The sequence below is a fragment of the Leptopilina heterotoma genome, unplaced genomic scaffold, assembly GCF_015476425.1.
Source record: "Leptopilina heterotoma isolate Lh14 unplaced genomic scaffold, ASM1547642v1 Lhet_26, whole genome shotgun sequence".
Lineage (NCBI taxonomy): Eukaryota > Metazoa > Arthropoda > Insecta > Hymenoptera > Figitidae > Leptopilina > Leptopilina heterotoma.
In genome coordinates this window covers 2,158,237-2,185,680 of record NW_025110969.1, presented here as the reverse complement: position 1 = coordinate 2,185,680, position 27,444 = coordinate 2,158,237, and the positions used below count along the sequence as shown (strand labels likewise).

The 27,444-nt window shown below is 22.0% G+C and overlaps 1 protein-coding gene across 3 annotated transcripts in view; it reads left to right on the top strand.

Moving 5' to 3' along the window:
* LOC122503345 overlaps positions 1–27,444 on the top strand; it is a 109,880-nt gene that overhangs the window by 72,569 nt on the left and 9,867 nt on the right. The window lies entirely within an intron of this gene.

Sequence of the window (27,444 nt, the reverse complement as noted above, 5' to 3'; positions counted from 1 at the left end):
AAATAGAAAGAATTTGAAATTGAATTGAATTTTTTTTTTAAACAAAAAAAATAACCAGTTTTTTTTTATTAAAAAAACCACTTTATAATAAAAAAAATTCAAAATTTATATTATCATGAAAATATTTTATTAAGTTTACTTGCATATTTAATTGAAGATGAAATCGAAATGTTACTCGAGCCAATAAATGAAATATGATTATTTTAATTTTCATTAAAATGTTGTTTAGGATATGTTTTCAATTGATTAAAATATCATTAATCATCGTGAACTAATTTTTTTACCTAAAACTGAAGATAAAGTTTAAACATTTTGTCATGTATAAAATTGAGGTTTAAAAATGTTTTAAAATGCATATAATGTTTGAAAAAACATTGTACTTTCTGAAACTAATTTTTAAAAATTTGTAAGAGTTTAAAAAAAATCCATAATTATTTTAGCTATTGCATAAATTCAGTTAAATAGTTTAGTTTTTGGTTTTTTGTTTTAAATTTTAACTAATTTGTTAAAATATATTGTTAAACAACAATAAAAATTAAAAGAATAGTATTAATTAATTAAAAGAATAGCTTTCTTCCTTGTGTAAAAATTTACCACAGGAAGGAAATTAATAAACATTTGCGGTTGTTAAATTTATCTACCATCTATATTAAAATTTAAACCAATTTCATAAAGAGCCGTGAAAAATGGCAGAAAAACGGTCAAACTATCCTTACAGACATTTCAACCATAAAACAATGTCCGATGAAATGATAAAATTGTTATAAAGTGCTTGTCATCGACAATTTTTCGCTGTTCTTCACAATCTATCTTCTATATAAGTACATTGAATGAAATGCGTGAAAAGAATTGATTTGTTGCTTATTTCGCATGATTATTTTCACAGAATAGAAAATTAGCGATTGTTTGATTGTTCGATTGTTTTGTGAGAGGTGAAACTTTACAAATGCACATTTACAAAAGTGGATCGTAAAATACAAATTGTGTGTTACGCAGCAGCTGACAGCGCTTTGGGTTGTAAAAAAAGATTTCTTGTGAAAGCAAAGAACTTTTAGAAGACAGTGATTTGTCTTGAAATTTAAGGGAAAAAAAAGGAATCTTTTTCAAATACCAACGCGACTTGTTTTATTTTATTTTTTTTTCTGTAACCCTCAGGCAAAGACATCCGTTCATTGTGTGTGAAGAAACTCTAAAGTGCAGTGAACAAAATAATCACCTACTATATAGTGCATACAACGGAAACCAGACAAAATGACAGAGACTTTAGTATTATGTATGTCAAGTTTGACGTTAGACTGTTTCATCATTATCACATTCTCGTGGCTCATTAAGTTTTCAACTGATTTTATAGGAATATTGAAGGTACAATTTAAATTTTCTTCGTTTAGGAGAAAATAGGTGCGGTTGACACGTTGTGTATTAGTTGACACAAATGATATATACTTTGAAGTGGTTAATTATAGGGGTATGAGTATTTCAAGGAAAAAATGTTTACTATTCATGTGTACGAACTTACAGCAGTAACAGTAAGAAATTTTAAACAAATTTGCAAATAAACAAAATAACTTGATTTTTCGAGACTAAAATTATTTTCCCGCTTGATCTTTTGTGAAAAATTCAAATACGTTTATATTTTACAAAATGCCTTTTCGGATAAAAATTATATGCGAATTCAGTTGTAACGCTTTAAAGCCCATAGAACTCATCTACTAAAACCTAATATTTACTACTTTTCTACGTTATGCTACTATTTGGGTATTTTTTTAGATTTCAGCCACTAAAAGCTACTATTTCTGTTTTTTTTAGCATTTACACTAGTTTAAATTCCCTAATACTAGAAATCAAAAAAATATTCTCAAAAATTATAATCAAATTCTTTAAAACAATTCAATTATTTTCAAAAAATAATCGAAATTCAATTATTATCAATATCTAGTATTTTTACAAAATTTCGCAAAAGAATTCAATTATTAAAAAGAATTGATGAAATTCATCTAAAATGCAATTATTTTCATAAATAATAAAATTTCTATAGGAATTCAATTATTTAAAAAAATTTTACGTGTAATTTTTTATTAGATTTTAATATTATTTTTCTATTCATTTCTAATTAATTGTCTTGAAAGAATTCAACTTTTTTAAAAAAATTTTTCAAAAAATTCTAAGCAAGAATTTAATGATTTCCTTAAATAATAAAGCTCATCAAAGAATTTCAATTATTTTTAATAATATTTTTAATTAATTAATCGAAAAATTCAATTATTTTCACAAAAAAAGTTTTCCACAAGAATTCAATTATTTAAAATAAAATTTTCATAATATTTATTATATTTCGAGGAAATTAATTATTTTCATAAATAATAAAATTCTTCTCAGGAATTCAATTATTTTTGAAAATTTTAATGAAATTCTTCTTAGGGATTCAATTATTTTCATAAATAATAAAATTCATCGTAGGATTTCAATTATTTTTAATACAATTTTACAGAAATTTGCTCAAAAAATGTGATTATTCTTAAAAATTTAATTTCAATTCCTCAAAAAATTCAATTATTTAAAAATAGGTTATTTTTTAAATTCATTTAAGAATTCAATTATTTGCAAATATTTAAATAAAATTCTACGACAGAATTCAATTATGTCGATAAATAACAAAATTATTTCAAAAATTCAATTATTTTGATGTATTTTAATAAAATTCCTGCAAAATTCAATAATATTTTCATAAATAACAATATTCATGACAAAAATTCAATTATTTTTAAGAGTAATCAATTTTTTTTTTAGAAATTCAGTTATTTTAAAAAATTCTAATAAAATCGTTCTCAAGAATTCAATTATTTTCAAAAATAATGTTTTAACAAGAATTCAATTATTTAAAATAAAATTTTCGTACTATTTATTACCTATTTTTCGAAAAAATTAATTATTTAAAACAATGTTTATAAAATCCATATAAAGACTTCAATTATTTTTAAAAATAACAAAATTTTCCACAGAAATTCAATTTTTGTAAACATTTTAATAACATTTTTCGCTATAATTCAATTATTTTCATGAATAATTAAATTTTTCTCAAGAATTTCAATTCAATAATTATTTTCAAATATTTAAATAAAATTGTTCGAAAGAAATGAATTATTTTAAATAAAATGTTAATTAAATTTTTTTTTAGATTTTAATAAAATTCTTTGCAAAATTCAATTATTTTTAAATGTAATAAAATTCTTCTCCAATGAAATTCAATTTTTTTAAAAAATAATAATCATAAATAAGAAAATGCTTTTTAGGAATTCAATTATTTTAAAAAATTCTTACAAAATCGTTCGCAAGAATTCAATTATTCTCAAAAATTTTAATAGTAATTCTTTGTAAAATATATTTATTTTTAAAATCTTTTCGCAATTTAATGATTTTCAATATCGACTATTTTCATAAAATTTCCAAACAGAATTAAATTATTTGAAACATTTTTTGGAAAAATCTCTGTAAGAATTCAATTCTTTTCATGAATGGTAAAAATTTATCAGAAATTTAATGATTTAAATTAGAATTTGCATAAAATTAGTCGAAAGAAATGAATTATTTAAAAATTTTTATAAAATTCTTCGAAAAAATTAAATTATTTTTATAAATATTTAAATTTTTTTCATAAATAATAAAATTTATTGCAGGAATTCAATTTATTAGCAAGATAAGAAAGAAGTAATTTTTTTTTTAATGAAAATTAGGAAAAGTCAGGAAAATAAAATATAGAATGGAATTTTTGTCAACTTTGTGAAGTTTCTAGAAACGAGTTTTTTTGGTCGTCAAGTTTGATTTTTCGATAGCTACTTTTTTACTACTTTCTTTAGTTTGAAAGCTACTTTTTGCTACTTTTTTTAAAATTAATTATCGAGTACGAAGTCTGATTTGATGTTCGAAAAAGTAACTTAAAATCTGTATTATGCTATTTTTAAGAATTAAAATTATGACATTTTTTTATTGCGCCATTTTGAATTTTGTAAAAATTATTATCTCTCATCATGTCTATCTAAAAATCCTAGCAATATTTTGTTGTTATGGATTTATTCTAATTTCGATTCGAAAATCTAATTCAAAACAATAAAAACACGAAAAATTATGGCTTTATTTCGGTGAAACGCAATCATAACATTTTTTCTCTCACACGGAAAAAAAAAGTACGTGAATTTTTCATTGACTCGGTACTTGACTTTTGGATACGACACAAAATACTAAAAACAGTCTAGTACTTTTGCATGAGAGTTTCAAAAGCAGTCAATGAAAATTTCTAGTACCTTGCTTGAGAATTTCATTGACTTTCAAAAAAACTGTAAAATAAAAAAAATAATTTCCACTTGTTCACACCGTTTTTCTGAAATTCACTCATTCATTCACATATTTGGATAATTAATCACACAAACAAAGAACAATTATTGTATCACTTTTCGACGTTCGTCAACACTTATGAACTAACCTATAACACACACATATATTCGCGTATAACTTAAATATAAACACACACTTAACACTTAAAAGTACGTATCGAATTGTTCTTATATACCACATGGTGAAATTTTTCACGACTTCTGAGACATGCTATTTCACTGAAAACTGAGACTTACATAACATTCTGTTTTGTGAGAAACACAAAACAAAAAATATTTTTTTGAAAGTCAATTCTTGAAGACAAATATATATTAACACTATTTGTTTTTCATAAAATAATAGTATATTCACATCTGAAATTAACACAAATGGAAACAGACGATCAGCTGGCATTTACCTTGGGTAGAAACGCGCAACGCACACTGCGCATGCTCTACAGAATTTTCAAGCGCAGTCAACTAATCTTTCACGTACTTTATAAAACTGAACAAATGACTTTTCGTTAAAATTTAAAAAACACTGTTGCCCATACTAGTACTAAAATAACTCTAGGACTTTTCTATATTTTCTAATAAAAAGTATATGATACAGCCTTGTACTTTGTGTTCTATCCAAAAGTCAAGCACTTTCAAGGAAGGATTCACGTACTTTTTTTTTCCGTGCAGTTGAAATTTAAATTTTTTTGGAGATTCTGAAAGAGAACAAAGAAATTGATAAGAAACATTCAGTACCAATTTTTTGGAAAAAGTCACTCTTTTAAAATGGAAAGAGCCCAAAAAAAGACCCAAAAGATTCTTTTGAGCCCAAAAGAATAATCGTACTTTTGGAATTAATTTCAAAAGTACGATTCTATGGTTAAAAACAAAAAAGAAACCCTAATAGCATGTCACAATATCTTTAATATTAGTTATATATTCGTCTGTAACGCAAATACTTTCAATTTTGTTTCCACCTGTCTTCAAAAATACGTTATTTTCTCTAAATGATCGTACATTGTTTTAGGTGCAACCCTCCTATTGTATATGTTAATTCTTGAAGCACGTGCCGCATATGAATGTACCTTGTGAGTTAATGATTCTAGATAGAAATCGAATAGGATAGTTTCTCCCACTTGTCGAAACTCCAGTCAGGGATAATTTAGTACACCTTACACCCAAAAATTTAGAGTTGTTAATCTTCTTCAAAAAAAAACATCTATACAATGTTACTTTGATTTTTATCAAAAATCTCGTATTTTAATTTTTATTGTCTGGAATTTTTTAGGACCCATAAATAATCTGAAATTGAAGTTAAAACAAAAAACATTGCAATGATTCTTTAGGTAAAGAAAAATAAATTTTAAAAGTAATAAGGTTCGAATTTTGTATAGAGAAAATAGTTCCCGAGCGTGAACTCTCCATACTTCGTGACGCAGGAGACACGACCGACTAACATCGTTCATTGTGGACTGAGTGAATTTTTTTTTCTCTTTCAATTAAATTAGCACCGGTGAACAAGATGCTCATTAGCAGAAAATCTCATAACGACACGTGGGAGGCTTTGCCTTCCTGTAATCGACCAGACAGTGAAATCAATCTTTGAACTAGAATTTTCATTTCTTTCATTCGCTAAGTAGTTGTAACTTATCATCATTAACTTTATTAATTTGTTTTCGTGTTTTACGCACGATTTTTAATTGAACTAATTTAATTTACACAATGTGTAAACTTATTTAATATATCAATTTTATACTTAAAATATCAATTCTCATGTGAGGAGAATCTGAATGTAAAAAAAGTTTTTGAACAAAAAAACTTTAGACACTATAAATAGCTGGAAAAATTTAATATTAAGTTTGACAGTGGTACTAAAATTATTTTAGTACTAAAATGCTAATATAATGTTCGTCTTTCTTTGAGGTTTCTTTCTCAACACGACATAATACTCGATATATGTTTCAGTTCAACGCATCATTATTTTTCTTTTAGAGTGTATTATGTACTTTATTTTTCCAGCTACTTTTCACGTTTCGTTGCACAAATAAGAGGTAACAATTTACCGTTGTTGCGTTGCATTGTATCTTTCTGAAGTAAACCTACATGTGAATAACACTTCAAGAGGATATTTTTAAATATTGTTTCCTCGAAGGAAGTTTTGTTTCAGGGAAAAAATTTCCAATTGTGAGTTTTTGATTGATTACGCTAAGTCATCTATTCCGGTGCCATACAAGTGTTTTGTCGATGCTCGACTGTCAGAAATATTTTTACACCTAACAATAGTTTAACATCTAATTAAGAGACCGGTTATTAGAAGCTGCTGTCGGCTAGCTGCCTTTGAAGATTAGTTAATAAAATTTTTCAAATGAATTCAATTATTTAAAACTTTAATAAAATTCAAAGCAAACATTTAATTATTTTCATAAATAATAAAAATTTCAGAGAAATTCAATTTATTTATAAATTTTTTATAAATTTCTTCGCAATAATTCAATTATTTTCATAAATTAATAATATTCATTACAAGAATTTAATTATTTTCAAAAGTAATAAAATTCTTCGCAAAAATTCTATTATTTTCAAATTTATTTTTTAATTTTCATCTAGATTTTAATAAATTCTCTTTATAAAAAGAAGAATTCCTCGCCGAAATTCAAGTATTTTCAAAAATTATAATAAAATTCATTGGAAAATTTCAATTATTTTCAAAACTTTTTCTTAATTTCAATGATTATCAATATCTACTATTTTAATAAAATTTTTTAAAAGATTTCTAATATTAAAAAAAATTTTGATAAAATTCTACACGAAAATTCAATTATTTTCTAAAATAATAAAAATTTCACTGGAATTCAATTGGGTATTATTAAAAATAGAATTTGCATAAATTTTTTTAAAAAAAATATTGTTTAAAACTTCTTTTTATAAAATTCTTCGCTATAATTCAATTATTTTGATAAATATTAAAATTCTTTTCAAAGATTTAATTATTTTCATAAATAATACAATTATTCTAAGGAATTCAATTATTTTCATAAATAATAAAACGCATAATAGAATTTCAATTATTTTCAGTACCTACAATTTTAATTGAATTCTATTGAAAAGAATTCTACGCAAACATTCGCTATTATTTTCGTAAATAATAAAGATTTCAAAAGACTTTAATTATTTAAAATTTTTTTTCTAAATTTCTTCGCAAAAATTTAATAATTTTTCTAAATATAATAACATTTTTTCAAAAATTTAATTATTTTCATAAACAATCAAATTCTTTTTAGAAATTTAATAATTTTCAAAAAAAAAAATAAAATTCTTCGAAGAAATTCAATTTTTTTCAAAAATGTAAATAAAATTCTTGGCAAAATTTCAATTATTCTCAAAAATTTTCCTCAATTTAATGATGTGTTATATATCTACTATTTTAATAAAGTTTTCCAAGAAAATTGAATTATTTTCATAAATAATGAGAATTTCCAAAAAAATTCAATTATTTTCATAAATAATACAATTATTCTAAGGAATTCAATTATTTTCATAAATAATAAAACGCATAATAGAATTTCAATTATTTTCAGTACCTACAATTTTAATTGAATTCTTGAAAAGAATTCCACGCAAACATTCGCTATTATTTTCGTAAATAATAAAGATTTCAAAAGACTTTAATTATTTAAAAATTTTTTTCTAAATTTCTTCGCAAAAATTTAATAATTTTTCTAAATATAATAAAATTTTTTCAAAAATTCAATTATTTTCATAAACAATCAAATTCTTTTTAGAAATTTAATTATTTTCAAAAAAAAAATAAAATTCTTCGCAGAAATTCAATTTTTTTCAAAAATGTAAATAAAATTCTTGGCAAAATTTCAATTATTCTCAAAAATTTTCCTCAATTTAATGATGTGTTATATATCTACTATTTTAATAAAGTTTTCCAAGAAAATTGAATTATTTTCATAAATAATGAGAATTTCCAAAAAAATTCAATTATTTTCATAAATAATAAGAATTTCAAAGAAATTCAATTATTTTCATAAATATTAAAAATTTCAAAGAAATTCAATTATTTTCATAAATAATAAGAATTTCGAAGAAATTCAATTATTTACAAAATTTTTTTCAAATTCTTCGCAATAATTCATTTATTTTCATAAATAATAACATTTTTCACAGGGATTTAATTATTTTCATAAGTAATTATACTCTTTTTAGGAATTCAATTATTTTCATAAATAATAAATTAAACTGTGACGTCATAACGGTTCAAAAGTCCTTAAAAACATTTTTAAAAAATTGAACTTTGGAGAAGTTACAAATAATTGTAGAAATTCAAATATTATCAAAAGTAATAAAATTCTTCGCGCAGAAATTCAATTATTTTCAAAAATTTTAATTATCTTAATAAAAATAATGAAATTCTTCTCCTGAATTCAATTACTTTAAAATATTTTAATAAAATTCTCGTCAACATTTCAATTACCTTGATAAAAATAAAAAAATTCTTCTCTTGAATTCAATTATTTTCAAAAATTTTCAATTAAATGATTTTAAATATCTATTATTGTAATTAAATTTTCCAATAGAATTCAATCATTTAAAAGAAATTTAATAAAATTCTATGCAATTAACTATTTTCTTAAATAATAAAAATTTCATAGGAATTCAATTATTTTCATAAATAATAAAACTCATTGCAAAATTTTAATTATTTTTAATATGATTTTAATTAAATTTCTCAAAAAATGTAATTATATTCTTAAAACTGTTATTAAAATTCATCAAAAGAATTCTATTATTTAAAAATTTGTTGATAAAATTCTTTATAAGAATTCAATTTCAAGAAAAATTCAATTATTCAATAAATTATTTATTTTTGTATTTTAATAATTGAATTCTCGTAGAATTTTCTAATAAAAATGGATTTAAAAATGAATTTTAGTTCAAATTTTATATAAAAATTGAATATTAAAAGCATTACAACATGAATTTTTATAAATAATTGAATTTTGAAAAGGTTTCAAATTAAAATCTTTGAAAATCTGAATTTTTCATATTTTTAACTAACAATTATCCTTATTTGAAGTTTATACTTTTTAATAAATATTTTATTAAAGAATTTCCGAAAAATCTATGAAATTTCAAATAATTGAATTGTAAACAAATAGATTTGAAAATTCTCAAAGAACTTTTTCTAGAATTATTAAAAATTCTAGAAAGTTATAATTGAATTGAAATGAAAAAATAATTTTGAAGAAATTTCAGTAACAATATTATAAGTTGAATTTCAAAAAGCTTTGAATTTAAAATTTTTAAAAATCTCAATTTCTATGGAAAAATAATAATGATTAAATAATTATTTAAAAAAAAGTTATTGATGTTTTCGAATAATTTTACAATTAAAGAAATTTGTAAAAAAATTGTAATAGAACATTGTTTTTAGTATCTGATGATCCTTTTGAGAGTGAATCAGAATATTCTTTAGGGTCAGGGAAAAAGTCAAAATTTTCTCTGGAAATCATGGAAAAGTCAGGGAGAAAAATTAAATTTTTATTGCAACCCTGAAATTTATTGTTTCCCCAAAAAAAAATCTAAATTAATTTCAGAATTCTTTATGGTATTTCTCTTACTTTTATACTTGAAAAAATCGATTTTGATAAAATATTCTTTTATTTAAATTTTGAGTTAATATTCCTTTGTCATTAGAAAAATTTGCTGAATTTCTATAAAAGCCCTGAGTAACAAATTTTAAGGGAATAAAAAAGTTTTGATAAACTTTTTTAAATTGTCCACCATAATAGTTCTGCTATTTGGAATATAAAAAATTAGATTTTCAAATGCGACAAGTTTGAAACCTGTCATTTGCCATTTCGATATTTTCAAATAAAATTTTGTATTGTTTTTAACATAATCATGTATCTTGAAAACAATGATGATATTGAAAACAATGAAATAACAAAGAATAAGCGAAGTAAATGAAAGTATCTTCTTGAAAAATGTTGACAGAATGGTGAGAGATCGAGGTCGTAGCACTGATTGTGAGCCTTACATAATTTCAAAGACTACGTAATAAAATTAAATGCATTATTTTTCCAGACTTTTGAGAAATTAAATTATACGACTATTGTGTCGATGACTCCACTGCTCACCCATTGTCTTTGTTCAATTTGAGCTGCTACTTTCATGATAATAATCACATGTTTTCATTGTAATTGAATCATTCGACTGATAATTTACACCAATTTTTTTTTTTTTTTTTTTTTTGCGAAATTTTGTTCTAAATACTTATATCAGTCGTGCATTTATTAAGTGTCAGGTCTTTCTGTTCTGTTCGAAGAAGCCTAAGAATCTTGATTTTTTTCTGCGTATTTTCAATTTGAAAATATTACAAACATAAAAACTAAAAATTTTTGCCTCCTAGGTTAGAACCGCAACTTTAATAAAAAAAAAAAAAAAATTAATAATTTTCGAAAAAGTTTTTTGAGAATTTTCAAATCCATTTCTTTACAATATTCAATTTTAGGAAATTTCAATTATTCGTAAATTCTTCAATTCTTTTATTCTTCAAATAAAAACTTAAAATAATATCAAAAAAATTCAATTAAACTTTTTCATAAAAATTAATTTATTATCTAAAATTTTAACTGAAATTCATTTTGAAACCAATTTTTATTAGAAAATTCTACTAGAATTCAATTCTTTAAATACAAAAATAAATAATTTATTGAATAATTGAATGTTTCTTAAAATTCAATTCCCCTAAAGAATTTTATCAACAAGTTTGTAAATAATTGAATTCTTTTGACGAATTTTAATGTAATTTTTAAGAATAATTACATTTCTCGAGAAATTCGATTAAAATTGTATTAAAAATAATTGAAATTCTGCGATGAGTTTTATTATTTGTCAAAATATTTGAATCCCTAAGAAGAATTTTATTATTTTTGAACAATATTTAATTTTTGCGAAGAATATTATTACCCCTGAAAAATAATTGAATTTCTGCAATAATTTGTAACTTTTCCAAAATTAAATTTATTTTTCGTGTTTTTAACTAAAATTCTTCTATAAATGCATTATTTTTAATAATTTATAAAAAAGGTCTTTGAAAATTTTCAAATTCATTTGTTTACAATTCAATTTTACAAAATTTCAATTATTCGTAAATTCTTCAATATTAAATATATATTAGAAAATAAAAACTTTAAATAATTTTTTAAAAAAATCAGCAATTAAACTTTCTTAAAAAAAATTAAATCCACAGAATTGTTAAGTAAAAATATGAAAAATTCAGATTTGCAAAGATTTTAATATTTTAAATGATTTCAATGCAAAGCCTTTTTTAAATTGAACTATTCTTTAAAAATACAACTGTAATTCTTCCAAAATTCAATCATTTTTTTTTTGTTAAAATTTTTAAAAGAAATTATTTACAACTTTCATCATTTTATTTAAAAATAAAAATACATATTATTACTATTTTACAACAATTAAAATTTTCAAACAGTTCAATTTAAAAACTTTTTGAAATTTAAGGAGGAATGGTATACCTAATCGGGCCAAAAGTTTGTGACACTTAGGGGAATTTGTAATTTTGTTATTTAAGCTACATATAGCAGTTTTTCTTATTGAAATCATAAAAGTAGACATCAATGAATATTAAAAAGTATATATTAAATAAGGAAAAGATAATAAATTAATGAAATTAATTTTTTTTATAAAAGCAGAAAATAATTTTTGTTACTGTCTGTACGAATTTAAAACCTAAGAAAATAAAAGTTACTGAAATTTTCTAAAAATTATTTTCGGATTTATCGAGTATTCCATTGCAAACTTTGAAAAAATGCTATTATTACGTATATATGTGTCTTATTATGCTGTAATATTAATGTTATTAATTATAAACATTGTCAAATAACAATTTGTAATGAGCGTTTAATCGTGACAACCTCGCAATGCAAATAGTTTGTTTTTTGATCGTTGGTAACAGTGTCAAGTGTTATGATTTGCATTTGTGTGGTTAAAAATAATGAAAATTTGTCATTTTTGGTACCTTTGGCGCCATCTCTTGGTTCTATGTACCACTAAACAGCTGTCACATGTGAGACTTTATATACAGTGTTGCCACGTTTTCTCTGTTTGTCTGTCATAAAATTAGTTTTCTTCCAGAAACTAGTTAATTACTTTTAAACTAATTAGTGAATAAAAAAGAACCTTCGTGATTAATGAAGCTTAAATCTTGACCTTCAAGATACAATTTTTACAAAAAATTCTGAATGTTTTAAGTATTAAATTTTTAATGATAAACATGCAAATTCGTGCTTTCCCCATAAGAGGTAATGTTAAATTAAATAATTTTTAACTTGTAAACTATTTAGTGAAAAATTCTGAAATTTGGTGGGTAACTTTATTATATAAAAGCAAATCATTTCCCAAAATATCAAAAGATTCTGAATGTTTTGAATTTCTATACCATTCCTCCTTAATTATTTCTAAAAAATTCACACTATAACGCATCCAATATTCAATTTTTATATAAAATTCTAACTAAAATTCAATTTTAAATCAATTCTTATTAGAAAGTTCTACGAGAATTCAATAATTATATGAACACAAAAAACAAATAATTTATAGAGTAATTGAATATTTCTTAAAATTGAATTCTCATCAAGAATTCAGTTAAAATTTTCAAAAATAATTAAATTCTTTCCGTGAATTTGAATAAAATTTTCAAAAATAATTTCATTTTTTGAAGAATTATTCATTAAACATTGTAATAAAAATAATTGAAATTAAATTAATTCTATCAACAAATTTTGTTAAACTTTAAAAAAAATTAATTTCCATCAAGATTTAATTTGTATTGAAAATAATTGAATTTTTCCGAAGGATTTTGTCACTTATAAAATAATTTAATTTTTGCGACGAATTTCATTAAAATTTTTGAAAACAATTAAATTCTTTCAAAAAATTTAATTAAAAATGTATTGAAAATAATTGTTAAATTCAAACAAATTGTATGCAAATTTTTTTAAAATAATTGAATTCTTTTGATGAATTTTAATAAAAATTTTAAGAATAATTACATTTTTCGAGATATTTGATTAAAATTGTATTAAATATAATTGAAATTCTGCGTTGAGTTTTATTTATTTGTGAAAATAATTGAATCTCTAAGAAGAATTTTATTATTTTTCAACAATAATTGAATCCCTGTAGAAATTTTATCATTTATGAAAATAATTGAATGATTGCGAAGAAATTTATAAAAAAAATTTGTAAATAATATTGAATTTCTGTGAAATTTTTATTATTTTATGAAAATAATTAAAGGTTTGCGTAGAATTTTATTAAATTTTTTTTTTAAATAATTAAATTCTTTTGTAAAATTTTATTAAAATAGTAGATATTTAAAATCATTGAATTGAAGAAAAATTTTTGAAAATAATTGAATTTCGGAGAAGAATTTTATTATTTATTATTTATTATTTATTATAAATTATTAAATCATAAATAAAAAAGGAGAAACAAGAAAAAAGCTTTATTATGAAATGAACAAAAAAATTATTTTATTAAAAAGAGTCCGATTTGTGATTTTTCAAAGTAATTTTAAAAATCGGTTTTTATTGTTTCGATTAATATAATTATAAATACAATTTTCTACATACTTTTCTCTGAAATGATATGATTCGAGATACGATGAATGGAAAAAATTATCGTAATAAGCCTGGGATTGATATCGGTAGCAAGTGAAATGTTTGCAGTGTATAAATATCGACAATAATATTTATGAACTTAAAATAAAAAGCGATAATGGCACAAATTGATTTGAACAGTGCATTGTTATAAAAAAATGGCTAAAAAACATTTCCTTTCTAAATTTTTATTAAAATTTAGAAAAAAATACATTACATTTTAAAATAAATTGTTAAAATAATTGTTAAAATAATTGTTTAAAAATACATTAGCTTTCGCCCGACAACGTTAGGCCTCTTCAGATAAGAAAATTATTTAAAACTTTTTAAAATTATTGAAAACTATTGAAAATTGTTTTTAATAATTTAAAACTTTTTAAAAATTATTGAAAATTGTTTTTAATAATTTAAAACTTTTTAGAAATTATTTTAAATGATTGAAAATTGTTTTTAATAATTTAAAAGTTTTTAAAAATTATTGAAAATTATTGAAAATTGTTTTTAATAATTTAAAACTTTTTAAATATTTAGAAAATTGCTAAAATAACCAATATACATAAATAATACTAATTTTAATCACAAGAAGAAAATATTTTTACGAAAAGTAATTGATGTGTTAAATTTTGTTTAGCATGATTTAAACTGTACATCCTATTATAAATTTTTAATTAATTATATGAGACGAAGTAACATCATTATCATAGTGAAAGAAATTGAATTATTATCATATTAACAGAAGGTAATATTTCACGTTTTATGAGAAAAAGTGTAGATTTATTATTATTTGGATGTTAGTGATTCGTTATTTTTGTGTATAAAATAAACGAATAGGTGTTTTCATTGATTGCTGTTTGGAAAGAATTTTCCTATTCTTTTCGTTCTCGGAATTTTTTTATTAAGTATACATTCAGGTAAATTATATTTCCTGTTAATAAATAAAATTAAAGACTTTGCTTCATATTTAAAACAACCATAGAATGCACTTAAAAAAAAGCAGAATTTCTAGTACCGTTATAGCTAAGGATCTTCATGATGATGATTCCCGTTGTAAAAATGACGTCGTAAACTAAACCTTCACAAGAACGTGGCCAAGATTGAAGCTTCGCAATAAATTGAAACCCTTATGTGTGTTTGACTCTAATCTATTTACAAATACTCAAATAATGTCGTTCACGATTCACTTTATACTGAAGAATTTTTATTTCGCAAAATTTATACTACTTGGCAAATTATTTGATTTTTATCTATTAATTTATAGTTCAATTTTTGGTTGCAAAAAAAGGGACCCAAAAAGAATAAAACCCAAAAAAGTTTTAAATTAATAATGTAATTTTGAATTCGATGACATTGTACAAAATGATTACTTTGAAATTAAATTAAAAATTATCGAGAAAAAAAATAAAAATTAAATATATATAATTATTGTCAGGCTTTTGTGTGTAATTTACAACTTAAGATTGAAGATGGAAGCAATCAGCAGAGATTGAATCTTTTCAAATAGTACATATTGCCTTTTAAAATGATACTAAAGATAAAATTAAATGTACTTTATGATACAAGTTTTAGTATTGCAATTTTAATCTTATTTATCTCTTAATTGATAAACATAACGAAAGACTACAAATTTCGAAAAAAAAGTTGTAGATTGTATATATCTTGAAGCAAATTTTAATTTCCTAATTCATAGAGCGTGACTGATATAACCTTCACTGTTTAACAATAAAACTCTCTTTTCTTTTGAATCTGTTATTGAGTTAAAAAAAACATTTGAATAAATTAATTAAGAAATTTATATTTTCTAAACTAAATAATTTGAACTTGAGATATTTATTCATAGGTATCAAAAATTCTCGATAAAATAAAAATAAAAAAAAAAAAATCTGCTTTAAATTTTTGTCGCAGTTGAAAGAGATAATTATATAATTATGTATTTATACTTATCTATAACACTTTGTTCGAAACTTGTAAGATCTGATAGATATAAAGATATCGTTTGATTTTTACTATAGTAAAAATCAAATATCGATATCTAGTAATAACACATGTCACTACGCACTTGGAAAGAGTTTTTATTTTTTGTTAAATTTATACTGTTGATTTATTTACACTGTCAAATTATATATAAATAATTATAAAGATAATAAATAATCATAATAATAATAATAAATTATCATAATAATAATAAAAAAATTTTTTTTTTTTAAATTTTCAACATTTCAATTATCTTTATAAATTATCTTTATAATTTATAATGATAATTATAAATTATAATTATTATTATTTATAATTATTTTTTTTTATTATTATTATATATAAATTATCTTTATAAATGAATAGCAAACTTTTTAAGAAAATTCAATAATTTTCAGGAATTTTAATTAAATTCATTGGAATAGTTCAATTATTTCCATAAATAACAATATTCATTACAAGAATTCAATTATTTTCAGATGTAAAAAAATTTAATTATTTTCAAAAATTTTAATAAAATTAAAAAATTAAATTAAATTAAAAATTAAATTAAATTAAATTAAATTAAAATTAAATTCCAATTATTCTCCAAAATTGTTCTTAATTTAATAATTTGTATATCTACTATTTTAATTTTCCTCAAAGAATTCAATTATTTAAAAACAATTTTGACAAAATTCTACTCGTATATTCAATTATTTTCTAAAATAATGAAAATTTCACAGGAATTCAATTTTTAAAAACAGAATTCGCATAATTTTTTAGAAAAAAAATCAATTGTTTGTAATTTTGTTATAAAATTCTTTGCAATAATTCAATTATTTTCTTAAATATTATTAATGTCATTGCAGAATTTCAATTATTTTTAATAAAATTTTTATCAAAATCGAAAAATGTAATTATTCTTAAAAATTACATTAAAATTCGTCAAAAGAATTCAATTATTTACAAACTTGTTGATAAAATTCTTAATGACCGATTGCAGAAATTCAATTATTTTCAATAGTGGTAAAATTCTTCGCAGAAATTTAATTATATTCAAAAATTTTAAACAATTCTCGTAAAAATTTCAATTATATCTTTATAAATAATAAAATTCTTCACTGAAATTCAATTATTTTCAAGAATTTTGATAAAATTCTTATAAAAATTCCAATTATTTTCAAAAATTGTCCGCAATTCAATAATTTTTTATATCTACTATTTTCATAAAATTTTTCAAAAAAATTCAATTATTTAAAAACGAAATTTTTAAAAATTCTACGCAAACATTTAATTATTTTTATAAATAATAAAAACTTCACAGAAAGTCAATCATTTTCAAGAATAAAAAAATTCTTTGCAGAAATTCAATTATGTTAAAAATTTTTTTTAAAAAATTCACGTCTAAATTTCGATTTTCTTTATAAATAATAAAATTCTTCGCCAAAATTGAATTATTTAAAAATTTTTTTTTTAATTCAATGATTTTCAATATCTACTACTTTAATAAAATTTCCCAAAAGAAATCAATTATTTAAAAAATGTTTGATAAAATTCTACGCAAACTTTTAATTATTTTCATAAATAATAAAAATTTCGCGGGAATTCAATTATTTAAAATTTTGTTGATAAAATTCTTTATGGAAATTGAATTTTAAGAAACATTCAATTATTTAATATTTTGTTTTTGTATTTAAATAATTGAATTATCGTAAAATTTCCTAATAAAAAGTGATTTAAAAGTGAATTTCAGTTAAAATGTTAGATAGTAATTGAATATTAAAAGTAATGTAGCTTGAATTTTTTTTAGAACTAATTGAATTTTGTAAAGGTTTTAAATTAAAATCTTTGAAAATATGTGAATTTTTCATACTTTTGATTAAAAATTATATGGAACTAATTTTTTCAAAAAAGCTTAATCGCAATTTTTTAAAATTATTTCAAGTTTCTATTTTCTAATGTATATTTAATAATTGAAGAATTTCCGAATAATTGAAATTTCGTAAAAGTGAATTCTAAACAAATGAATTTAAAAATTCTCAAAAAAAAAACTTTACCTCTGTCAAAAATTATTAAAAATAATTGATAAAGAAAAATTTTATTTAAGAATCATATAGAAAATAATAATTGAAGTGAAATGATGAAAATAATTTTTAATAAGTTGCAGTAACAATATTGTTATAATGTAAAATAATGATTTTATCACTCCACTTTAAATTATTATATAAAACATGAAGATATCGATTGCTCCGCGTCGAAGACTCGGAGTGATCGATATCTTCATGTTTTATAATAATGTTCTTATAATAGTATATTTTTATGTAGTATAATATTAATATTCTTTTTTAAGTTGTTAAATTTAGAAAAGGTTTAAATTTGAAATTTTTGAAAATTGTTTCTAACAGAGACATCGTTAAATTCCGGTAAAAAAAATCGCTTTTGAATTTTTTTACGATATAATATTTATCAAAATATATTATGGAAAATGTAAATTTTATCGATTTGGAAAATTTTATAATGAATAATAAAATAATTGATTTTTGCAACTATTTTTTAAATTTTTCAGTCAATTTTTGAATGGGGCCACCTTGGGGCCTTTTTTTTAAAGCAAAATTTCAGCTGTTTTTTCCAAAGTCGCCTAAGTTATATTTTCCTTAGTAAAATAAAAAAATTATTTTGCTAAAAAGTTACAGTTTCAGGGCATATATTATGAATTATGTTATATAGTACCTTTTAGGAATTACAGTCGTTCAAAATATGGGTGCCCACCTTGGAGTGCCTTACCCTAATATTAATATTTTTATAAATTGTTGAATTTCAAAAAGGTTTGAGTTTGAAAGTTTTGAAACTCTGTGATAAAAAATGTAATTTAAAAACAAATTCCCAGGGATATAAGCCCCAAAGAGTGTAATAGAATCTTCTTTCTGCTAAGGTCTGTTGATCATCATCGTTGAGAGAGGCTTTTATAATGTGAAGGATAGAAAAATGTCATTCTAGGCTGATGACATCCCCTTAATTCCATGAACGTTGCAAAGTAAAATTCACCCGACCGCACTATTCAGTAGATGTAGAATGTCGCGGTTTCTCCATGTGACATGACGGAAGAGAAAAAGACAGAAAAAGGGAAAAAGAAAACACTCCCATAACCAATCCCGTATAGTATAGTTGTCAGACTACTCGCCACCTCCTATGTCCCTGTACTTATATAATGAAACTTCTTCTAAACTCTAGTTTACCACAAGTCGTGTCAACCAGCTTCTCAACTCTTTTAATAACGTCACAAACTTTTTTCATTCCATGTACCGTTATTTTTGAGGGAATTTGTAGCGTGCTTGAAAATATATTACTGTATTTACAAAAAAGAATTATAATTAAATACAGGGCAATTACATGTCATCTTCTTGTATTCTTAATAATTGAAAAAATTAGGCTGGAACTGGCACCCACTTAATTTTTCGAAATTGTATGTTTACAACAGAATAAACAAAGTTTGAAACAGATTATACCTTAAAAACAAATTGGTTGAAAAGTACAGAGTATTTTAATTTTTAGGCTTAAAAATGATTAAACGTTGTTCTTGTAAACGGTTTTAGTCAAAAGTGGGTTGAAAGTAAGATTTTTACTGTGTTGGTTTTAAACAAAAAATATTTTCTTTTAAAACTTAATTTCTAAAAGTAAGTGGGTGCTGACAACAAACAGTTGTCAGCTTCATGATAAAGAATATATCAGGCTTCGCACTCATCTACTAAAATCTACTATTTACTATACTTTTTTTAAGTTATGCTACTATTTGCGTAATTTTTTTAGATTTTAGCCACTAAAAGCTACTATTTCTGTTTTTTTTTTAAATTTCCACTAATTTAAATTCTCTAATACTAGAAATCAAACAACTGTTCTCAAAAATTATAATCAAATTCTTTAAAACGATTCAATTCTTTTAAAAAATAATCGAAATTCAATTATTTTCAATATCCAGTATTTTCATAAAACTTCGCAAAAGAATTCCAATTATTTAAAAAAAAATTAATAAAATTCATCCAAAATTCAATTATTATCATAAATGATAAAATTTCCCTAGGAGTTCAATAATTACACGTTCACGTTACACCTTATAGCATCTAGATCCTCAATTAATTAATCGAAAAATTCAATTATTTTCACAAAAAAAGTTTTCCACGAGAATTCAATTATTTAAAATAAAATTTTCATAATATTTATTATATTTCGAAAAAATTAATTATTTAAAACAATGTTTATGAAATTCATATGAAAAATTCAATTATTTTCAAAAATAACAAATTTTTTTCACAGAAATTCAATTCTTTTTAAACAATTTAATAAAATTAAATTATTTTCATAAATAATAAAATTCTTCTCAGGAATTCAATTATTTTTGAAAATTTTAATAAAATTCTTAGTAACTATTCAATTATTATCATAAATAATAAAATCGCAGGATTTCAATCATTTTTAATACAGTTTTACAGGAATTGCTCAAAAGATGTAATGATTCTTAAAAATTTAATTTTAATGCTTCGAAAAAATCAATTCTTTGAAAGAATTCAATTTTTTTAAAACATTTTAATAACATTTTTCGCAATAATTCAATTATTTTCATAAATAATAAACTTCTTCTCAGGAAGAATTCAATTATATTTGAAAATTTAAATAAAATTCTTAGCAATTACTTAATTATTTTCATAAATAATAAAATTCATCACAGGATTTCAATTTTTTTTAATTAAATTCTTTGCAAAATTCAATTATTTTCATAAATATAGTTTTCCCCAAGAATTCAATTATTTAAAATAAAATTTTCATAATATTTATTATATTTCGAAAAAATTAATTATTTAAAACAATGTTTATAAAATTCTTCTCAAGAATTTAATTATTTACATAAATAATTCTTCGAAAGAATTCAATTATGTTGATAAATAACAAAATTGTTTCCGAAAATTCAATTATTTTGAGGCATTTTAGTAAAATTCTTTGCAAAATTAAATTATTTTCAAAAATAACAATATTCATCACAAAAATTCAATTATTTTTAAAAGTTAATAAATGTCTTCATGGAAATTCAATTATTTTCAAAAATAATAAAATTCTTTTTATGGAATTTCAATATTTTCAAAAAAATTTAATTAAATACCACATAGACATTCAATTATTTTCAAAAATTTTAATAGAATCCTTTGTAAAATGTAAAATATTTTAAAAAACTTTTCGCAATTCAATGATTTTTAATATCTACTATTTTCATAAAATTTCCAAACAGAATTCAATTATTTAAAAAAGTTTTTGTAACAATCTTGGTAAGAATTTAATTATTTTTTTTTTAATAATAAAAATTACTCAGAAATTCAATTATTTAAATTCGAATTTGCGTAAAATTAGTCGAAAGAAATGAATTATTTAAAAATTTTCATAAAATTCTTCGCAAGAATTAAATTATTTTCATAAATATTTAAATTCTTTCACGAATAATAAAATTCATTGAAGGAATTCAATTTATTAGCAGGATAAGAAAGAAGTAAATATTTTTGATGAAAATTAAGAAAAAGTTATGAAAATAAAAAATATGGAATGGAATTTTTGTCAGTTTTGTGAAATGTCTAAAACGTGTTTTTTTGTTCGTCAAGTTTAATTTTTCGATAGCTACTTTTTTACTACTTTTTTTAGTTTGGAAGCTCCTTTTTGCTACTGATATATTTTAACATCTAAAAATTTATTATAGTGAGCTTTAATTAATAAAACACAAAAAGCGACGAGGTGTAAGGGTGTTTTAAAATTTTAGTCATTTCGTGCAACCGAAAATTTACTCTTAAAACAGAAACTCATACTTCTGTAATTAGGAAACTATTAAAGAATCTAGAACTTGAGAACTCGGTTATTTTCTCTTAATATTTGAGTTGTTTTTTCTGCCTTAAAAATATTACCAACATTGTGAACAAATAAACACTGTAGCAGAAGAAAAAAAAAAGAATGCTAGACAATTTTTCAGTGAATGAACGAGTGCAGTCAACCCCTACTTGAAATAATTGTTTGTACTGTTATATTATTAGTCTAATCATCATTGTCTTTCAGAAACTGTTAATCTAACTAACAATCATTTATTTTTAGCGTTTTTATTTTTATGAGCGTTTTGTCATAAAAACGTACATTTTCTCTGTGCGACATGATTATTAAATTAGACAGGTTTTATTTCTATCAACAAAGAAAGAAAAAAGTGTTGATTTTTATCTTACGGATCTTCAAAGTGAAATTATTACCAAAATTGAGCTATATTTATGTAATTTTTTCGATCATGAGCCTATTCCAAATATTGACTAAATTTTAGATTAGGAATCTGATTTTAAGACGTAGAATTGTCTTTCTTTTATTTTAAACTCAAAAATGAGTTGAAGTGAAGAAAAATCGCGTTAAGTACTTCAAGACTTTTTTTTCACAGTGTAGGTTAGTTTAAAGTTAACTATAAAGAAAGTAATTTTTTTCTCCGCGTATAACATCAATAATAAAGCAATTTTAAATACCACTAATCTTTTTTTTTTTTTTTTTGAGGGGAGGAAACAAATAACTCTGGGCATTGTTCTTACATGTTAGGAAACAATTTAGAAAAATTATATAATTATAATTAAATGGAGGTTTTTTTATAATGACTTGTTCCTTGAAAATTTAGTTCTTTCGAGAGCACATTATCACGAGGGAAAGGCATGGAGAGTGATTAGAAGTTTCAAAATACGTGCGTAGGTAATAAAAGAAGATTGTTTAATTTTTATTGTTTTCTGGTAAAAAAAAGTGTAGTGTGGTTATAAGTATATGCGAAATAAGTGTTGAACTTCCTTTTAATTTGTGCGAAGTGTATATTGTATAATGACGTAGCATAGCCAAAAAATCATCGAGTGTGACCAGTTACTGTTATTCGGGGTTACATACCGTACAGTTGTTTCCTCTCTCACTCCCATTTTCATCGCATTTTCGCGCTTATTCATAATCTGTTAAGGGGAATACAATAAATTTCTTTATTTTCATTTTTTTTACATTTTTGTTACATATGTGTCAATTTTGGTATTTCAACCAGTGTTAAGGCAAAAAATAGGAAAAGTCAGGGATTTTTATTAAAATTAATTAAATTTTTAGAATTCGTAAGAAAATTCTGAATTTTTGTGTCTTTTTTATTTGCTTTGTAAACTATGAAATTACCACGAATTCCAATACAAAACCTTCAATTTTTGCTATTTCTGACAATAATTTCTTTTTAAATAGTAACTTAATTCTTGAAGAATTAAGAAAACATTATTACTTAGAAATTATTTAATGAATAATTTTTCTTAAATATTTCAAAATTAATTCAATTTTCAAAGAGTTGCGTTTACAATTTTCATAAATAGATGAACTTCAAAATGTTTTAATTTGAAAACTTAGAAACTTTCAATTTTGAATGAATTTAATTAAAAATTTTAAAGAACTTTGAAAAATTTTATTTTAGTAATTCAAATTCTTCTGAAATTAGTTAAATTCTTTAATATATTAAAATAAATTTCTTAATATTTAAACTATAATTATTAAAAATAATAGATTTATAGAAGAATTTTAGTTAAAAATACTAAAAGAAAATTGAATTTTGGAGAAGTTACAAATGATTGCAGAAATTCAATTATTTTCAAAAACAATAAAATTCTTCGCAAAAATTCAATTATATTCAAAAAGTTTTAAAAATTTTCGTCCAAATTTCAATTATTACAAGAATTGAATTATTTTCAAAAGTAATAAAATTGTTCGCAGAAATTCAATTATATTCAAATTTTTTTTTAATTTTCGTCAAAATTTAAATTATTGTTATAAATAATAAAATTCTTCTCTGAAATTCAATTATTTTCAAAAATTTTAGTAAAATTCTTGGCAAAAATTTCGATTATATTTAAAAAATTTTTTAATTCAATGATTTATAATATCTACTATATTTTAATAAAATTTTACAAAAGAATTCGATTATTTAAAAATTTGTTTGATAAAATGCAAAGCAAACATTCAATTATTTTCATAAATAATACAAATTTCAAAGGAATTCAATTTATTTATAAATTTTTTATTAATTTCTCCGCAATAATTAAATTATTTTCATAAATAATAATATTCATTACAAGAATTCAATTATTTTCATAAATAATAATATTCATTACAAGAATTCAATTATTTTCAGAAGTAATAAAATTCTTCGCAGAAATTCTATTATTTTCAAATTTTTTTTTTAAATTTTCGTCAAAATTTAAATTATTGTTATAACTAATGAAATTCTTCTCTGAAATTTAATTATTTTCACGAATTTTAATAAAATTCTTGGCAACATTTCAATTATCTAAATAGAATTTTCCAAAAGAATTCAATTATTTAATAAAATTTTTTGATGAAATTCTACGCAAAGATTTAATTATTTCCATAAATAATAAAAATTCCAAAGGAATTCAATTTATTTAAAAAATTTTTAAAAATATCTTCGCAATAATTCAATTATTTTCATAAATAATAATACACGGAGAGAGAATATATATTAAATTTTGTAAAAATATTTTCAAATTGGGGAAAAAGTGCGACAAAGCGAAATTTTGATATCAAAAAATACTAAACTTTAAAAAAACTTATGTGAAATTTAGTATAATTATATCAAATATCAAGAATATTAATTAAATTCTAATATAACTTTACTAAATTTCATATAAGTTTTTTTAAAGTTTAGTATTTTTTGATATCAAAATTTCGCTTTGTCGCACTTTTTCCCCAATTTGAAAATATTTTTACAAAATTTAATATATATATTCTCTCTCCGTGTATTCATTACAAGAATTCTATTATTTTCAAAAGTAATAAAATTGTTTGCAGAAATTCAATTATTTTCAAAAAAAAATTTTTTAAATTTTCATCTAGATTTCAATTATCTTTATATATAAATTGAAAAATTCTTCGCCGAAATTGAAGTATTTTCAAAAATTATAATCAAATTCATTGGAAAAGTTCAATTATTTTCAAAACTTTTTCTCAGTTCAATGATTATAAATTATAAATATCTACTATTTTAATCAAATTTCCCAAAGTAATAATTATTTAAAAAAATTTTTGATAAAATTCTGTACGAACATTCAATTATTTTCTAAAATAAAAAAAATTTCACTGGAATTCAATTAGGTATTGTTAAAAATAGAATTTGCATACATTTTTTTTGAAAAAAATATTGTTTAAAATTTTTTTTTTTTAAATTCTTCCCGCTATAATTCAATTATTTTGATAAATATTAATAGTTAGAGTTGTGCAAAAAGCTCGAGGCTCGAGGCTCGAGCGAGCTTTTTCGAGCTTTTCATTTTTCGGGCCGAGCCGAGCCGAGCCTAATCAGTTCGAGCTCGAGCCGAGTTCGAGCCGAGCCGAGCTGTGTAAAAAGCTCGAATAGTTTCGAGTACTCGAGTTAATTCGAGTACTCGAATTTTTCGAGCACTCGAGGGAATTCGAGTACTCGAATTTTTTCGAGCTCTGAGTAAATTCGAGTTCTAGAGAAAATTCATAGAATTTTCGCATTTATTATATTTAGCAAATAGAAATATTGATTCAGTAATTCAAAAAAATTCGAAATTTTTTACTTATTAATAGTTTTTTTAGTAAGTCAAAAGCTCGAATCCATTCGAGTACTCGAAAAATTCGAGTACTCGAATTCACTCGAGTGCTCGAATTTAATCGAGTACTCGAATTTACCCGAGTACTCGAATTTTTCGAGTACTCGAAGTCACTCGAGTACTCGAAAATTTCGAGTACTCGATACATCGAGCCGGCTCGGGCTCGGCTCGGCTCGGCCCGAAAAAATTTCGGCTCGGCTCGGCTCGACTTTTCGAGCTTTTTGCACATCTCTATTAATAGTATATTACGATACTAGGCCAGAAAGTTGGATTTCCTGGCCGGCGTGATATATAAGGCCGAGGCGAAGCCGAGGCTTTATATATCACGCTCGCTAGGTTATCCAAATTTCTGGCCGTGTGTCGTATACAATTTTTCTGTATCCCCAGCCGAAAGTACGTTAAATAATTATTGTTTGAATAATAAAATAGCTGAATAAGTTGCCCGCCCGACTTTTGCAAAGTCGAGGCGAAGCCAAGACTTAGCTGGTCGGGGCGGGCATGAAAAAAAATTATAAGTAAAAAATAATTGGAAGTAAAATTTAAAAAATAGTAAACAAGAAATTTTCTTTTACAAATAAATATTTAATAATATACAAAATATAATAATAATAAATAAAAGAAAATAAGAAATTTCATGCATTATTTTGATGACTGTCAGTTGTTTTCAAAACGTGAGCTCTGTAAGTAACGTGTTTGTGTGGTTGCTATGCTAACATGTACGTGTGTTGAAATTCTTGTAACCAATCAGAGCGCTCGTTGGGTCTGTCGAGCCGGCCACAAAAGTCGCTATTCCCGGAGCCAAATCAGACCGGGAAGACAGTACTTTCGGCAAAGGGATACAGAAAAATTCTTTTCAAAGATTTAATTATTTTCATAAATAATACAATTATTCTAAGGATTTCAATTATTTTCATAAATATTAAAACGCACCATAGAATTACAATTATTTTCAGTACAATTTAAATTGAATTCTTCAAAAGAATTCAATTATTCTTCAAAATTCTATTAAAATTCTTTGAAAGGATGTAATTATTTAAAAATTTGTTGATAAAATTCTTTCTGAGAATTAAATTTTGAGAAACATTCAATTATTAAATAAATCTTTGAAAATTTGAATTTTTTTATACTTTTAACTAACAATTTTGCAGATCGAATTTTTTTTGAAAAAGTTTACTTGAATTTTTTTTAAAAATTATTTCAAGTTTTTATTTTCAAATATATATATAATTATATATATTTAATAAGAATTTCCGAATAATCGAAACTTTGTAAAATTGAATTGTAAACAATAATGGATTTGAAAATTCTCAAAGAACTTTATCAAAAAGTATTAAAAATAATGAATGCAAACAATAATTTTTGTTAAAAACACTAAAAAAAAATTGAATTTTTGAGAAATTAGAAATAATTGCAGATATTTAGTTATTTTCAAAAGTAATAAAATCCGTCAAAGAAATTCAATTATTTAAAAATTTTTTGATAAAATTCTGTATGAGAATTCAATTTCAAGAAACATTCAATTATTCAATAAATTATTTATTTTTGGATTTAAATAATTGAATTTTCGTAGAATTTCCATAACAAAAGTTGATTCAAAAATGAATATCAGTTAACATTTGAATTGTAATTGAATATTTAAAAGCATTATAGCGTGAATTTTTAGAAATAATTTAATTTAGAAAAGATTTCAAATTAAAATCTTTGAAAATTTGAATTTTTCATACTTTTTAAGTAACAATTGTGTAGAAATAATTTTTTTGCGAAAGTTTT